Source organism: Bombina bombina, chromosome 6 (genome assembly GCF_027579735.1).
Source record: "Bombina bombina isolate aBomBom1 chromosome 6, aBomBom1.pri, whole genome shotgun sequence".
In the NCBI taxonomy this organism is placed as follows: Eukaryota; Metazoa; Chordata; class Amphibia; order Anura; family Bombinatoridae; genus Bombina; species Bombina bombina.
Window position 1 is genome coordinate 657,948,345 of NC_069504.1, and position 17,291 is coordinate 657,965,635.

Below are 17,291 nucleotides of genomic sequence, written 5' to 3' on the forward strand. Positions count from 1 at the left end.
CGGCCCAGCGTACCTGGTTTTCAAAGCGCCAGCCTGGAGGCGGCGGATCCCATAGGAATCAATGGGAGTCTGACCATAGCGAAAGTACAAGTTCGCTGCTGACAGACATCCCATTCATTCCTATGGGAGCTGTCTACACCTAACACCCTAACATGTACCCCGAGTCTAAACACCACTAATCTGACCCCCCTACACCGCCGCAACTAAATAAAGTTATTACCCCCTAAACCGCCGCTCCCGGAGCCCACCGCAAGCTACTCTATACATATTAACCCCTAAACCGCCGCTCCCGGAGCCCACCGCAACTATAATAAATGTATTAACCCCTAACCTGCCGCTCCCTGAACCCGCCGCAACCTATATTAAATGTATTAACCCCTATCCTGCCCCCCCTACACCGTCGCCACCTATAATACATTTATTAACCCCTAATCTGCCCCCCCTACACCGTCGCCACCTATAATAAATTTATTAACCCCTATCCTGCCCCCCACTACGCCGCCGCCACTGTAATAAAATGATTAACCCCTAAACCTAAGTCTAACCCTAACCCTAACGCCCCCCTAACTTAAATATTAATTAAATAAATCTAAATAAATTAACTCTTATTAACTAAATGAATCCTATTTAAAACTAAATACTTACCTTTAAAATAAACCCTAATATAGCTACAATATAAATAATAATTATATTCTAGCTATCTTAGGATTTATTTTTATTTTACAGGTACCTTTCAATTTATTTTAACCATGTACAATAGCTATTAAATAGTTATTAACTATTTAATAGCTTACCTAGCTAAAATAAAGAGAAATGTACCTGTGAAATAAATCCTAACCTAAGTTACAATTACACCTAACACTACACTATACTTTAATAAATTATTCCTATTTAAAAATAAATACTTACCTGTAAAATAAACCCTAAGATAGCTACAATGTAATTAATAATTATATTATAGCTATCTTAGGATTTATATTTATTTTACAGGTAACTTTGTATTTATTTTAGCTAGTTAGAATAGTTATTAAATAGTTATTAACTATTTAATAACTACCTAGCTAAAAGAAATACAAAATTACCTGTAAAATAAATCCTAACTTAAGTTACAATTAAACCTAATACTACACTATCATTAAATTAACTAAATAAACTACCTACAAAGAACTACAATGAAATACAATTACATAAACTAACTAAAGTACAAAAAATAAAAAAAGCTAAGTTACAAAAAATAAAAAATTAAGTTACAAACATGTTAAAAATATTACAACAATTTTAAGCTACTTACACCTAATCTAAGCCCCCTAATAAAATAACAAACCCCCCCAAAATCAAAAAAATCCCTACCCTATTCTAAATTACATAAATTTCAAAGCTCTTTTACCTTACCAGCCCTTAAAAGGGCCATTTGTGGGGGCATGCCCCAAAAAGTTCAGCTCTTTTGCCTGTAAAATAAAAATACAACCCCCCCCCAACATTAAAACCCACCACCCACATACCCCTAATCTAACCCAAACCCCCCTTACAAAAACCTAACACTAATCCCCTGAAGATCATCCTACCTTGAGTCGTCTTCACTCAGCCGAGCCACCGATGGAACTGAAGAGGACATCCGGAGCGGAAGAAGTTAATCCTCCAAGCGGCGCTGAAGAAATCTTCCATCCGATGAAGTCATCATCCAGGCGGCGCTGAAGAAGTCTTCGATCTGGCCGATGTCATCTTCAAAGAGGCGCTGAAGAGGTCTTCTATCCGGGCGAAGTCATCTTCCAAGCCGGGTCTTCAATCTTCCTTCCGCCGACGCGGAACCACCTTCTTCACCGACGGACTACGACGAATGACGGCTCCTTTAAGGGACGTCATCCAAGATGGCGTCCCCTCAATTCCGATTGGCTGATAGGATTCTATCAGCCAATCGGAATTAAGGTAGGAAAATCTGATTGGCTGATGGAATCAGCCAATCAGATTCAAGTTCAATCCGATTGGCTGATCCAATCAGCCAATCAGATTGAGCTCGCATTCTATTGGCTGATCGGAACAGCCAATAGAATGCGAGCTCAATCTGATTGGCTGATTCCATCAGCCAATCAGATTTTCCTACCTTAATTCCGATTGGCTGATAGAATCCTATCAGCCAATCGGAATTGAGGGGACGCCATCTTGGATGACGTCCCTTAAAGGAGCCGTCATTCGTCGTAGTCCGTCGGTGAAGAAGGTGGTTCCGCGTCGGCGGAAGGAAGATTGAAGACCCGGCTTGGAAGATGACTTCGCCCGGATAGAAGACCTCTTCAGCGCCTCTTTGAAGATGACATCGGCCGGATCGAAGACTTCTTCAGCGCCGCCTGGATGATGACTTCATCGGATGGAAGATTTCTTCAGCGCCGCTTGGAGGATTAACTTCTTCCGCTCCGGATGTCCTCTTCAGTTCCATCGGTGGCTCGGCTGAGTGAAGACGACTCAAGGTAGGATGATCTTCAGGGGATTAGTGTTAGGTTTTTGTAAGGGGGGTTTGGGTTAGATTAGGGGTATGTGGGTGGTGGGTTTTAATGTTGGGGGGGTTGTATTTTTATTTTACAGGCAAAAGAGCTGAACTTTTTGGGGCATGCCCCCACAAATGGCCCTTTTAAGGGCTGGTAAGGTAAAAGAGCTTTGAAATTTATGTAATTTAGAATAGGGTAGGGATTTTTTTTATTTTGGGGGGGTTTGTTATTTTATTAGGGGGCTTAGATTAGGTGTAAGTAGCTTAAAATTGTTGTAATATTTTTAACATGTTTGTAACTTAATTTTTTATTTTTTGTAACTTAGCTTTTTTTATTTTTTGTACTTTAGTTAGTTTATGTAATTGTATTTCATTGTAGTTCTTTGTAGGTAGTTTATTTAGTTAATTTAATGATAGTGTAGTATTAGGTTTAATTGTAACTTAAGTTAGGATTTATTTTACAGGTAATTTTGTATTTCTTTTAGCTAGGTAGTTATTAAATAGTTAATAACTATTTAATAACTATTCTAACTAGCTAAAATAAATACAAAGTTAACTGTAAAATAAATATAAATCCTAAGATAGCTACAATATAATTATTAATTACATTGTAGCTATATTAGGGTTTATTTTACAGGTAATTTTGTATTTCTTTTAGCTAGGTAGTTATTAAATAGTTAATAACTATTTAATAACTATTCTAACTAGCTAAAATAAATACAAAGTTACCTGTAAAATAAATATAAATCCTAAGATAGCTATAATATAATTATTAATTACATTGTAGCTATCTTAGGGTTTATTTTACAGGTAAGTATTTATTTTTAAATAGGAATAATTTATTAAAGTATAGTGTAGTGTTAGGTGTAATTGTAACTTAGGTTAGGATTTATTTCACAGGTACATTTCTCTTTATTTTAGCTAGGTAAGCTATTAAATAGTTAATAACTATTTAATAGTTATTGTACATGGTTAAAATAAATTGAAAGGTACCTGTAAAATAAAAATAAATCCTAAGATAGCTAGAATATAATTATTATTTATATTGTAGCTATATTAGGGTTTATTTTAAAGGTAAGTATTTAGTTTTAAATAGGATTCATTTAGTTAATAAGAGTTAATTTATTTAGATTTATTTAATTAATATTTAAGTTAGGGGGGCGTTATGGTTAGGGTTAGACTTAGGTTTAGGGGTTAATCATTTTATTACAGTGGCGGCGGCGTAGTGGGGGGCAGGATAGGGGTTAATAAATTTATTATAGGTTGCGGCGGGTTCATGGAGCGGCGGTTTAGGGGTTAAACTATTTATTTAGTTGCGGAGAGGTGCGGGATCAGCAGGATAGGGGTTAATAATTTTATAATAGAGGGCGACGGTATAGGGGGGCAGGATAGGGGTTACTAGGTATAATGTAGGTGGCAGCGGTGTCCGGGAGCGGCGGTTTAGGGGTTAATACATTTATAAGACTTGCGGCGGGGTCTAGGAGCGGCGGTTTAGGGGTTAATACATTTATAAGACTTGCGGCGGGGTCTAGGAGCGGCGGTTTAGGGGTTAGTAACTTTATTTAGTTGCGGGGGGCTCCGGGGGCGCCGGTATAGGGGGTAGAACAGTGCAGTTTAGTGTGAGTGCTTAGTGACAGGCTAGCAATAAAGCTGGGAAAAAGCCGAAGGGCAGCGAGATCGGATGAGTGATAACTGTCACAGTCCGCTGCTCATCGCCCCGCGGCTTTTTGACAGCTTTATTTGATAACTTAGGCGAACGTATTCAAGGTCCGCGGCGGCGAAGGTAGGCGAGCTTAGGCGGACGTATTGGGCCGGCGAAGCCAGAAAAGTAGACGGCTTGATAAGTAGCCCCCTCTGAGTCAAGGCAAATAAATGTTTGAATACATATATTTAGAACTTTATAAATAAAGTGCCCAACCATAGCTTGGAGTGTCACAGAAAATAAGATTTACTTACCCCAGGACACTCATCTACATGTTTGTAGAAAGCCAAACCAGTACTGAAACGAGAATCAGCAGAGGTAATGGTATATATAAGAGTATATCGTCGATCTGAAAAGGGAGGTAAGAGATGAATCTCTACGACCGATAACAGAGAAACTATGAAATAGACCCCGTAGAAGGAGATCACTGCATTCAAATAGGCAATACTCTCCTCACATCCCTCTGACATTCACTGCACGCTGAGAGGAAAACTGGGCTCCAACTTGCTGCGGAGCGCATATCAACGTAGAATCTAGCACAAACTTACTTCACCACCTCCATCGGAGGCAAAGTTTGTAAAAACTGAATTGTGGGTGTGGTGAGGGGTGTATTTATAGGCATTTTGAGGTTTGGGAAACTTTGCCCCTCCTGGTAGGAATGTATATCCCATACGTCACTAGCTCATGGACTCTTGCTAATTACATGAAAGAAAACGTCAGTACTCGCCGGTACCGCAAAATATTTATCCAACCTACACATTTTCTCTGGTATTGCAACTGTGTTACAATCATTCAGAGCCGCTAACACCTCCCCTAGTAATACACGGAGGTTTTCCAGCTTAAATTTAAAATTTGAAATATCTGAATCCAGTTTGTTTGGATCAGAACCGTCACCTGCAGAATGAAGCTCTCCGTCCTCATGTTCTGCAAATTGTGACGCAGTGTCTGACATGGCCCTAATATTATCAGCGCACTCTGTTCTCACCCCAGAGTGATCACGCTTACCTCTTAGTTCTGGTAATTTAGCCAAAACTTCAGTCATAACAGTAGCCATATCCTGTAATGTGATTTGTAATGGCCGCCCAGATGTACTCGGCGCTACAATATCACGCACCTCCCGAGCGGGAGATGCAGGTACTGACACGTGAGGCGAGTTAGTCGGCATAACTCTCCCCTCGTTGTTTGGTGAAATATGTTCAATTTGTACAGATTGACTTTTATTTAAAGTAGCATCAATACAGTTAGTACATAAATTTATATTGGGCTCCACTTTGGTTTTAGCACATATAGCACAGATATCTTCCTCTGAATCAGACATGTTTAACACACTAGCAAATAAACTAGCAACTTGGAAATACTTTTCAAGTAATTTACTATAATATGAAAACGTACTGTGCCTATAAGAAGCACAGAAAAAGTTATGACAGTTGAAAATTAATAAACTGAAAAGTTATAGCATCAAATCTTTGTAAAAAAACACAATTTTAGCAAAGGATTGCTCCCATTAGCAAAGGATAACTAACCCTGATAGCAGAAAAAAATAAAAAAATAAATAAAAAAAAAATACAGAAATAAACGTTTTTTTATCACAGTCAACTACAATCTCACAGCTCTGCTGTGAGTGATTACCTCCCTCAAAACAAGTTTTGAAGACCCCTGAGTTCTGTAGAGATGAACCGGATCATGCAGGGAAGACAATAAACTTCTGACTGAATTTTTTGATGCGTAGCAAAAGCACCAAAAAAGGTCCCTCCCCCTCACACATAACAGTGAGAGAGATCAGTAAACTGTCATAAATTAAATAAAACGACTGCCAAGTGGAAAAAAATAGTGCCCAAAACATTTTTTCACCCAGTACCTCAGAAAATTAAACGATTTTACATGCCAGCAAAAAACGTTTAACATTAATAAATTGAGTGTTATTAAAAAGCCTGTTGCTAGTCCCTGCAAATTAGGCTAAAGTTTTATGCATACAGTATAATTCCAGTGAAGTGCCATTCCCCAGAATACTGAAGTGTAAAATATACATACATGACAGCCTGATACCAGTTGCTGCTACTGCATTTAAGGCTGAGTTTACATTATATCGGTATGGCAGAATTTTCTCATCAATTCCATTGTCAGAAAATAATAAGCTGCTACATACCTCTTTGCAGATTAATCTGCCCGCTGTCCGCTGATCTGAAGTTTACCTCTCCTCAGATGGCCGAGAAACAGCAATATGATCTTAACTACTCCGGCTAAAATCATAGAAAAACTCAGGTAGATTCTTCTTCAAATTCTACCAGAGAAGGAATAACACACTCCGGTGCTATTATAAAATAACAAACTTTTGATTGAAGGTATGAAACTAAGTATAATCACCACAGTCCTCTCACACATCCTATCTATTCGTTGGGTGCAAGAGAATGACTGGTAATGGCAGTTAGGGGAGGAGCTATATAGCAGCTCTGCTGGGTGAATCCTCTTGCACTTCCTGTTGGGGAGGAGTTAATATCCCATAAGTAATGGATGATCCGTGGACTGGATACACTTAACAAGAGAAATGATTATGCTAAAAAAGCTTAAATGAAAATAAAATCAAAGAGCAAACATCATAGCCCTCTAAACAAATGAGAGCAGAGAGCAAGAGAGGGAGAGACTTAATATAACAAATTTTTTGGCACCAATAATGACGCAAAGATGACGCAAATGCAGAGAAAAAAAAACTTTTGGTGCCTAAGTTAACAAGAAATGAAACAATTTGCGTCATAATAAGCGCGACTTCGTGCCAAAAAAATGTGCATTACCAAAGACGCAAGAAATTACATGACTTGCGTCACAACAAACACAACCTTCGCACCAAAAATATTCGCGCCAAGAATGCATTTTGCGCCACCGCAAGCCTAATTTGCCCACGAAAATTTGAAAAAAGAAGTCCGAAGTTACAACTGGCTGGAACCTCAGGTAAGAAATTTTTTTTACTAAATTACTCCCAAAAACATAATTTCTATGCTGAAACTGTTAGGGAAATAAACAAAGACCTGACTAATACCAAATATATGCAATATATATTAAAAGTTTAAAATATAAAGTGCCAAACATAGCTGAGAGTCTTAAAAAAACTAATATACTTACCTATCCACTTATCCACAAATAGCAGACAGCCAAACCAGTACTGAAACATATCAGCAGAGGTAATGGTAGAGGAGTATGATGTCAATCTGTAAAGGGAGGTGGCAGATGAATCCCTACGACCGAATTTACAGAGAGCCATAGAATAGATTTCCCATAGGTGAAAACATGGCATCATTAGGCAAATACTCCCTTCATATCCCTCAGACAAACACTGTACTTTGAGAGGAACTGGGCTTCAAAATGCTTAGAAGCGCCTTTCACAGAAGAAATGAAGCACGACTTGCTTCACCATCCTCCAACGAAAGGCAAAGTTTGTAAAACTGAGGTATGAGTGAGGTGGGAGGTGTATTTATAGGCATTTTGAGGTTTGGGAAACTTTGCCCCCTCCAGGTAGGAATGTATATCCCATACGTCGCTATCTCATGGACTCTTGCCACTTGCATGAAAGAAAGCATTTATGCAATATTTATTTTTACTAAAAGTTTTATGTATTTAGTGTAAATATTTCACATTTCAATGTTTTGCATATAGCAAAATATGTTCTATGTATTTTTAAATAGATATTCCTATATATATATATATAAAATCATATATTTATATAGGTATAGATATATATTTGACCAAAAACATCAGCTATATGAAGAAATATGTATTTATGATCAAATAGAACATATTCTGCTACTGTATGTGCAGAACATTGGAATGTGAAATTCATATCATCATGTCCGGTCAGCACAAATGAGAATATACAATCATGTTCCCTCAAGAGTGGTGTGTTTTTTCCCCCCCATTGACTTCTATGGGGAAATACATGAACGCGCATGCGATTGTGAGGTTAACATGATAGCAAAAACAGTTTACTTTCAACTCTTAATACGAGAGCAAAAATCTTACTTTAACACTTGTAATCTGGCCCTTAATGGGCACACCACCCAGCTGATTTTACTGACCACCTGGCTAAAATGAGCCAATATCATTTTTTTCATTGTTGCATTATCATTACATCAATTAATGTTAAATTTCACAATTAATTGGTGCTTTTGATAACTTATTTAACATTAGACATGTGCGGTTCGTTTCGGATTAATTCGGAAATTCGGTAAATTCGGAGATTCGGATCGATTCGGATTTCCGAATTAAAATACTTCCGAATCTACCGAATGAATCTGAAATAGCTGCCGTATCACCGAATAAATCCGAATTAGCTCGTTAAAATTCGGCATTTCCCCATAGGAAACAATGGGAGTTTCGGCTGAAAAAAAACTAACACCGCAGCCCCATTGTTTCCTATGGGGAAACACTAAGTCTGCACCTAACACCCTAACATGTACCCCGAGTCTCTAAACACCCCTAATCTGACACTTATTAACCCCTAATCTGCCGCCCCCGCTATCGCTGACACCTGCATTATTTTATTAACCCCTAATCTGCCGACCGAATATCGCCGCCGCCTACATTATAACTATTAAAGGGACAGTCTAGGCCAAAATAAACTTTCATGATTCAGATAGAGCATGTAATTTGAAACAATTTTCCAATTTACTTTTATCACCAATTTTGCTTTGTTCTCTTGGTATTCTTAGTTGAAAGCTTAACCTAGGAGGCTCATATGCTAATTTCTTAGACCTTGAAGCCCACCTCTTTCAGATTGCATTTTAACAGTTTTTCACCACTAGAGGGTGTTAGTTCACATATTTCATATAGATAACACTGTGCTCGTGCACGTGAAGTAATCTGGGAGCTGGCACTGATTGGCTAGACTGCAGTCTGTTAAAAGAACTGAAAAGAGGGGCAGTTTGCAGAGGCTTAGATACAAGATAATCACAGAGGTTAAAAGTATATTATTATAACTGTGTTGGTTATGCAAAACGGGGAAATGGGTAATAAAGGGATTATCTATCTTTTAAAACAATACAAATTCTGGTGTAGACTGTCCCTTTAACCCCTAATCTGCTGTCCCTAACACCGCCGACCCCTACATTATAGTTATTAACCCCTAATCTGCCTCCCCCAACGTCGCCGCAATCTAACTACAAGTATTAACCCCTAATCTGCCGACCGAATATCGCCGCCGCCTACATTATAGCTATTAACCCCTAATCTGCTGTCCCTAACACCGCCGACCCCTACATTATAGTTATTAACCCCTGATCTGCCCCCCCCAACGTCGCCGCAATCTAACTACAAGTATTAACCCCTAATCTGCCGACCCGATATCGCCGCCGCCTACATTATAGCTATTAACCCCTAATCTGCTGTCCCTAACACCGCCGACCCCTACATTATAGTTATTAACCCCTGATCTGCCCCCCCCAACGTCGCCGCAATCTAACTACAAGTATTAACCCCTAATCTGCCGACCCGATATCGCCGCCGCCTACATTATAGCTATTAACCCCTAATCTGCTGTCCCTAACACCGCCGACCCCTACATTATAGTTATTAACCCCTAATCTGCCTCCCCCCAACGTCGCCACAATCTAACTACAAGTATTAACCCCTAATCTGCCGACCACAAATCGCCGCAACTATAATAAATGTATTAACCCCTAAACCGCCGCACTCCCGCCTCGCAAACACTATAATACATTTTATTAACCCCTAATCTGCCCTCCCTAACATCGCCGCCACCTACCTACAATTATTAACCCCTAATCTCCCGCCCCCAACGTCGCCGCTACTATAATAAGGTTATTAACCCCTAAACCTAAGTCTAACCCTAACACTAACACCCCCTAACTTAAATATAATTTAAATAAAACGAAATAAATTTACTATAGTTAAATAAATGAATCCTATTTAAAACTAAATACTTACCTGTAAAATAAACCCTAAGATAGCTGCAATATAACTAATAGTTACATTGTAGCTATTTTAGCATTTATATTTATTTTACAGGCAACTTTGTATTTATTTTAACTAGGTACAATAGCTATTAAATAGTTATTGACTAATTAATAGCTACCTAGTTAAAATAATTACAAAATTACCTGTAAAATAAATCCTAACCTAAGTTACAATAAAACCTAACACTACACTATCATTAAATAAATTAACTACAAGTACCTACAATTATCTACAATTAAATAAACTAAAGTACAAAACCCCCCCACTAAATTACAAAAAATAAAAAAATATTACAAGAATTTTAAACTAATTACACCTAATCTAAGCCCCCTAATAAAATAACAAAGCCCCCCAAAATAAAAAAAAATGCCCTACCCTATACTAAATTACAAAAGTTAACAGCTCTATTACCTTACCAGCCCTGAACAGGGCCCTTTGCGGGGCATGCCCCAAAGAAAACAGCTCTTTTGCCTGTAAAAAAAAAAACCACAACCCCCCCCCCCCCACATTACAACCCACCACCCACATACCCCTACTCTAACCCAAACCCCCCTTAAATAAACCTAACACTACCCCCCTGAAGATCTCTCTACCGTGTCTTCACCCAGCGGGCCGAAGTCTTCATCCAAAACGAATTTATTCAAATTTTGCCGAATCCGATTCGATCCGAAACAAAATTCGAAAAGTCCGAATCGATCCGAACCGAATTTTTTAGCCGTGCACATGTCTATTTAACATTTATAAATAACATAAAATGCTATGTTATAATGTTGCAAAGTATTACACTGACCCCCAGCCGGGTAATTCATAATGGCACCCCGCTGGCAGCCTTTACTTTGGAGAACACTGTACTTCTGCAATATCTGCTTTAACCCTAAACTGCGGGAGCAGGAATCACGTACCAAGGTTTCATTGGATTTAATTAAATTTACACTTTGTAGCAAGGATAAGATTTAGAATCGTGCAATGCAGCAAGAAGTTATTTAGCAAAACTAGCACCAAAAATCTGTTCAATAGATATCGTAGTTTAAACATTTTTTTTTTTTTATCTCAGAAATGCACACTGCTTAAGGCTACCTCTGCTACATAGCTTTCCCTATTTGGTCGTTTTAACTGGTAACTACTACAAAACAATGCACTCAATACTAACATTATGATCATGGCTACCCTTGTTGTCTGCAGACTCAAGCCTGGATTGGTGCCTCCAAATAAGGCAAGTGGTGGGTGGAGTTTAGTTATTAAAAAACTATTGTAGCAAATAAGAAGTTAGTTTTAAGTCTATATAGCTCCTCCCTTAGCTCCACCCCCCAGGCATTCGACCGAAGGTACGGGAAGGAAAAGGAGAAACTAAAAGGTGCAGAGGTGACTGAAGTTTAAATAAAAAAAATATAATCTGTCTTAAAATGACAAGGCGGGCCATGGACTCGTCATACATAGAAGAAATTAATTTATCAGGTAAGCATTAATTTACTTTTCTTCTATAAGGTACGACGAGTCCACAGATTCATCCTTTACTTGTGGAATACCAAAGCTATAGGACACGGATGAATGGGAGGGACAAGACAGAAGCCTAAACAGAAGGCACCACTGCTTTAAGAACTTTTCTCCCAAAAATAGCCTCCGAAGAAGCAAAAGTATCAAATTTGGAAAAGGTATGAAGTGAAGACCAAGTCAAAGCCTTACAAATCTGTTCAACAGAAGCATCATTTTTTAAAAGCCCATGTGGAATACACCGCTCTAGTAGAGTGAGCTGTAATTATTTCAGGAGGCTGCTGTCCAGTAGTCTCATATGTCAAACGGATGATGCTATTCAGCCAAAAAGAAAGAGGTAGCCATAGCTTTTTGACCTCTACGCTTTCCAGAATAGACAACAAACAGCGAAGATGTTTGACGGAAATCTTTGGTCGCTTGCAAGTAAAACTTCAAAGCACGAACCACGTCCAAGTTGTGCAACAGACGCTCCTTCTTAGAGGAAGGATTAGGACACAGGGAAAGAACAACAATTTCCTGAATTAATATTCTTATTAGTAACAACCTTAGGAAGAAATCCAGGTTTGGTACGCAAAACCACCTTATCAGAATGAAAAGCAAGATAAGGCGAGTCGCATTGCAATGCAGATAGTTCAGAAACTCTTCGAGTCGAAGAGATAGCAACTAAAATCAGAACTTTCCAAGATAGAAGCTTAATATCTATGGAATACATAGGTTCGAACGGAACCCCTTAAAGAACTAAATTCAAACTCCATGGTGGAGCCACAGGTTTAAACACAGACTTGATTCTAACTAAAGCCTGACAAAAAGACTGAACATCTGGAACATCTGCCAGACGCTTGTGCAGTAAAACTCACAAAGCAGATATCTGTCCCTTTAGGGAACTAGCTGATAACCCTTTCTCCAATCCTTCTTGGAGAAAGGACAAAATCCTAGGAATCCTGATCTTACTCCATGAGTAGCCTTTGGATTCGCACCAATAAAGATATTTACGCCACATATTATGATAAATTTTCCTAGTGACAGGCTTTCGAGCCTGAATCAAGGTATCTATGACCGACTAAGAGAATCCCCGCTTGGATAAAATCAAGCGTTCAATCTCCAGGTAGTCAGCCGCAGAGAAACTAGATTTGGATGCTAGAACGGACCATGAATGAGAAGGTCCTGTCTCAGTGGCAGTGTCCACGGTGGTAGAGATGACATGTCCACCAGGTCTGCATACCAAGTCCTGCGTGGCCACGCATGTGCTATCAAAATCACTGAAGCTCTCTCCTGTTTGATTCTGGCAATCAGACCAAGGAGAGGGAATGGTGGGAACACATAAGCCAGGTTGAACGACCAAGGTACTGCTAGAGCATCTATCAGTACTGCTTGAGGGTCCCTTGATCTGGACCCGTAACAAGGAAGTATGGCATTCTGACGAGATGCCATCAGCAGATCCAATTCTGGTGTGCCCCATTGATGAATCAATTGTGCAAACACCTCCGGATAGAGTTCTCACTCCCCCGGATTAAAAGTCTGACGGACTTAGAAAATCCGCTTCCCAGTTCTACACTCCTGGGATATAGATTGCTGATAGATGGCAAGAGTGAGTCTCTGCCCATCAAATTATTTTGGAGACCTCTATCATCGCTAGAGAACTCTTTGTTCCCCCCTGATGATTGATATATGCTACAGTCGTGATATTGTCCGACTCGAATCTTATGAATCTGGCCGAAGCCAGCTGAGGCCACGCCTGAAGCGCGTTGAATATCGCTCTAAGTTCTAAAATATTTATCGGGAGGAGAGCCTCCTCCTAAGTGCACACACTCTGTGCTTTCAGGGAATTCCAGACTGCACCCCAGCCCAATAGGCTGGCGTCCGTCGTCACTATGACCCATGCTGGCCTGCGGAAACACATTCCCTGGGACAGATGATCCTGTGACAACCACCAAAGAAGAGAGTCTCTGGTCTCTTGATCCAGATTTATCCGAGGAGATAAATTTGCATAATCCCCATTCCACTGTTCGAGAATGCATAGTTGCAGTGGTCTGAGATGCAAGCGAGCAAATATAACTATGTCCATTGCCGCTACCATTAATCTGATTACCTCCATACACTGAGCCACTGACGGCCGAGGAATGGAATGAAGAGCTTGGCAGGTGGTTAAAATCTTTGATTTCCTGACCTCCGTCAGAAAAATTTTCATGTCTACCGAATCTATCAGAGTTCCCAGGAAAGGAACTCTTGTGAGAGGGGTAAGTGAACTCTTTTACGTTCACCTTCCACCCGTGACAACTTAGAAAAGCCAACACAATGCCCGTGTGAGATTTGGCTAGTTGGTAAGATTGACGCCTGAATTAAGATATCGTCCAGATAAGGCGCCACTGCTATGCCCCGCGGCCTTAGGACCGCCAGAGGGGACCCTAGAACCTTTGTGAAAATTCTGGGAGCTGTGGCCAACCCGAAAGGAAGAGCCACAAACTGGTAATGCTTGTCCAGAAAGGCAAACCTGAGAAACTGATGATGATATTTGTGGATAGGGATGTGCAGATACGCATCCTTTAAATCCACAGAGGTCATATATTGACCCTCCTGGATCATTGGTAAAATTGTCCGAATGGTCTCCATCTTGAAGGATGGGACCCTGAGGAATTTGTTTAGGATCTTGAGATCCAAAATTGGTCTGAAGGTTCCCTCTTTTTTGGGAACCACAAACAGATTGGAGTAGAACCCTTGCCCCTGTTCTGTTTTCGGAACTGGGCAGATCACTCCCATGGTATATAGGTCTTCTACACAGCGTAAGGACGCCTCTCTTTTTGTCTGGTTTACAATTGAGAAAGATGGAAGCTCCCCCTTGGGGGAGAATCTTTGAAATCTAGAAGATACCCCTGGGTTACTATTTCTAAAGCCCAGGAGTCCTGAACGTCTCTTGCCCAAGCCTGAGCAAAGAGAGAAAGTCTGCCCCCTACTAGATCCGTTCCCGGATGGGGGGCTACCCCTTCATGCTGTCTTGGTGGCAGCAGCGGGCTTCTTGGCCTGTTTACCCTTGTTCCAAGTCTGGTTAGGTCTCCACACTGACTTGGATTGAGCAAAATTCCCCTCTTGCTTTGCGGCAGGGGAAGAGGTAGAGGGACCACCTTTGAAGTTCTGAAAGGAACGAAAATAATTTTGTTTGGTCCTCATCTTATTCGTCTTATCCTAAGGAAGGGCATGGCCTTTCCCTCCAGTGATGTTTGAAATGATCTCTTTCAGTTCAGACCCGAATAGGGTCTTACCCTTGAAAGGGATGGCTAAAAGCTTAGCTTTTGATGACACATCATCAGACCAGGATTTAAGCCATAACGCTCTATGCGCTAAAATGGCAAAACCTGAATTCTTTGCCGCTAATTTAGCCAATTGAAAAGCGGCATCTGTAATGAAAGAATTAGCTAGCTTGAGAGCCCTAATTCTATCCAGAATATCATCTAATGGGGTCTCAACCTGAAGAGCCTTGAACCAAAAGGACGCTGCAGTAGTTACAGGAACAATGCACGCTATAGGTTGGAGAAGAAAACCTTGGTGAACAAATATTTTCTTCAGACGAACCTCAAATTTTTTATCCATAGGATCTTTGAAAGCACAACTGTCCTCGATAGGTATAGTTGTACGCTTAGCCAGAGGAGAAATAGCTCCCTCCACCTTAGGGGGCGTCTGCCACGAGTCCCGCACAGTGTCAGATATGGGAAACATTTTCTTAAAAGTAGGAGGGGGAGCGAACGGAATACTTGGTCTATCCCACTCCTTAGTAACAATTTCCGAAATCCTCTTAGGGACCGGAAAAAACAGTGTAGGCAGGAACCTCTAGGAATCTGTCCATTTTACACAATTTCTCTGGAACTACAATAGGGTCACAATCATCCAGAGTCGCTAAAACCTCCCTGAGCAATAAGCGGAGGTGTTCTAATTTAAATGTAAAAGCCGTCATATCTGAATCTGTCTGAGGGAACATATTTCCTGAATCAGAAATCCCTCCCTCAGCCAGCAAATCCCTCACTTCAGAACATTGTGAGGGTACATCGGATATGGCTAATAAAGCGTCAGAGGGCTCAGCGTTTGTTCTCACACCAGACCTACTGCGCTTCCCCTACAACCCAGGCAGCTTAGATAAAACCTCTGTGAGGGTAGTATTCATAACTGCGGCCATATCTTGCAGGGTCAAAGAATTAGACACACTAGAAGTACTTGGCGTCGCTTGTGCAGGCGTTAATGGTTGTGACACTTGGGGAGAATTAGATGGCAAAACCTGATTCTCTTCTGAATGAGAATCATCCTGCAACATACTTTTAGTAGCTAAAATATGTTCTTTACAATTTATTGACCTTTCAGTGCATGAGGGACACATTCTAAGTGGATGTTCTAAACATATTGAACATTGACTTTCCTCAATGTCAGACATGTTTAACAGGCTAGTAATGACTACAAACAAGCATGAAAACACTTTATTTAGTGAAAAAAATAATCTTAAAAAACGGTACTGCGCCTTTAAGAGAAAAAAAAGCATACACGTTCTGCAAAACAGCCTAAACATGCACCAAATTTTTCAAAATTTTGTATGTAGACACAATATAGGTAGTTAATATTGCAAAACAAAAATTTTTAACGATTAACCCCTTAATTTGCAAACCGGATCGAAAATAGGCCCAGATCCGGAAAAAAAAACAATTTATGCTTACCTGATAAATTTATTTCTCTTGTGGTGTATCCAGTCCACGGATCATCCATTACTTGTGGGATATTCTCATTCCCAACAGGAAGTTGCAAGAGGACACCCACAGCAGAGCTGTAATATAGCTCCTCCCCTAACTGTCATAGCCAGTCATTCGACCGAAAACAAGCCGAGAAAGGAGGAACCATAGGGTGTAGTGGTTACTGTAGTTTAAATTTAAAAATGACCTGCCTTAAAATGACAGGGCGGGCCGTGGACTGGATACACCACAAGAGAAATAAATTTATCAGGTAAGCATAAATTGTGTTTTCTCTTGTAAAGTGTATCCAGTCCACGGATCATCCATTACTTGTGGGATACCAATACCAAAGCTAAAGTACACGGATGAAGGGAGGGACAAGGCAGGAATCACTGCCTGTAAAACCTCTCCCCCAAATATAGCCTCCGAAGAAGCAAAAGTATCAAATTTGTAAAATTTTGAAAAAGTATGAAGCGAAGACCAAGTCGCCGCCTTGCAAATCTGTTCAACAGAAGCCTCATTTTTAAAGGCCCAAGTGGAAGCCACAGCTCTAGTGGAATGAGCTGTAACCCTTTCAGGAGGCTGCTGTCCAGCAGTCTCATAGGCTAAGCGGATTAAGCTTCTTAGCCAAAAAGAAAAAGAGGTTGCCAAAGCCTTTTGACCTCTCCTCTGTCCAGAGTAGACAACAAACAAAGCAGATGTTTGACGAAAATCTTTAGTAGCTTGTAAGTAAACTTTAAAGCACAGACCACATCCAGATTGTGTAACACAAGGATGGAACCACAATCTCTTGATTGATATTCTTGTTAGATACCACCTTAGGTAAGAACCCAGGTTTGGTACGCAGAACTACCTTGTCTGAATGAAAAATCAGATAAGGAGAATCACATTGTAAGGCAGATAGCTCAGAGACTCTACGAGCCGAGGAAATAGCTACCAAAAAGAAAGA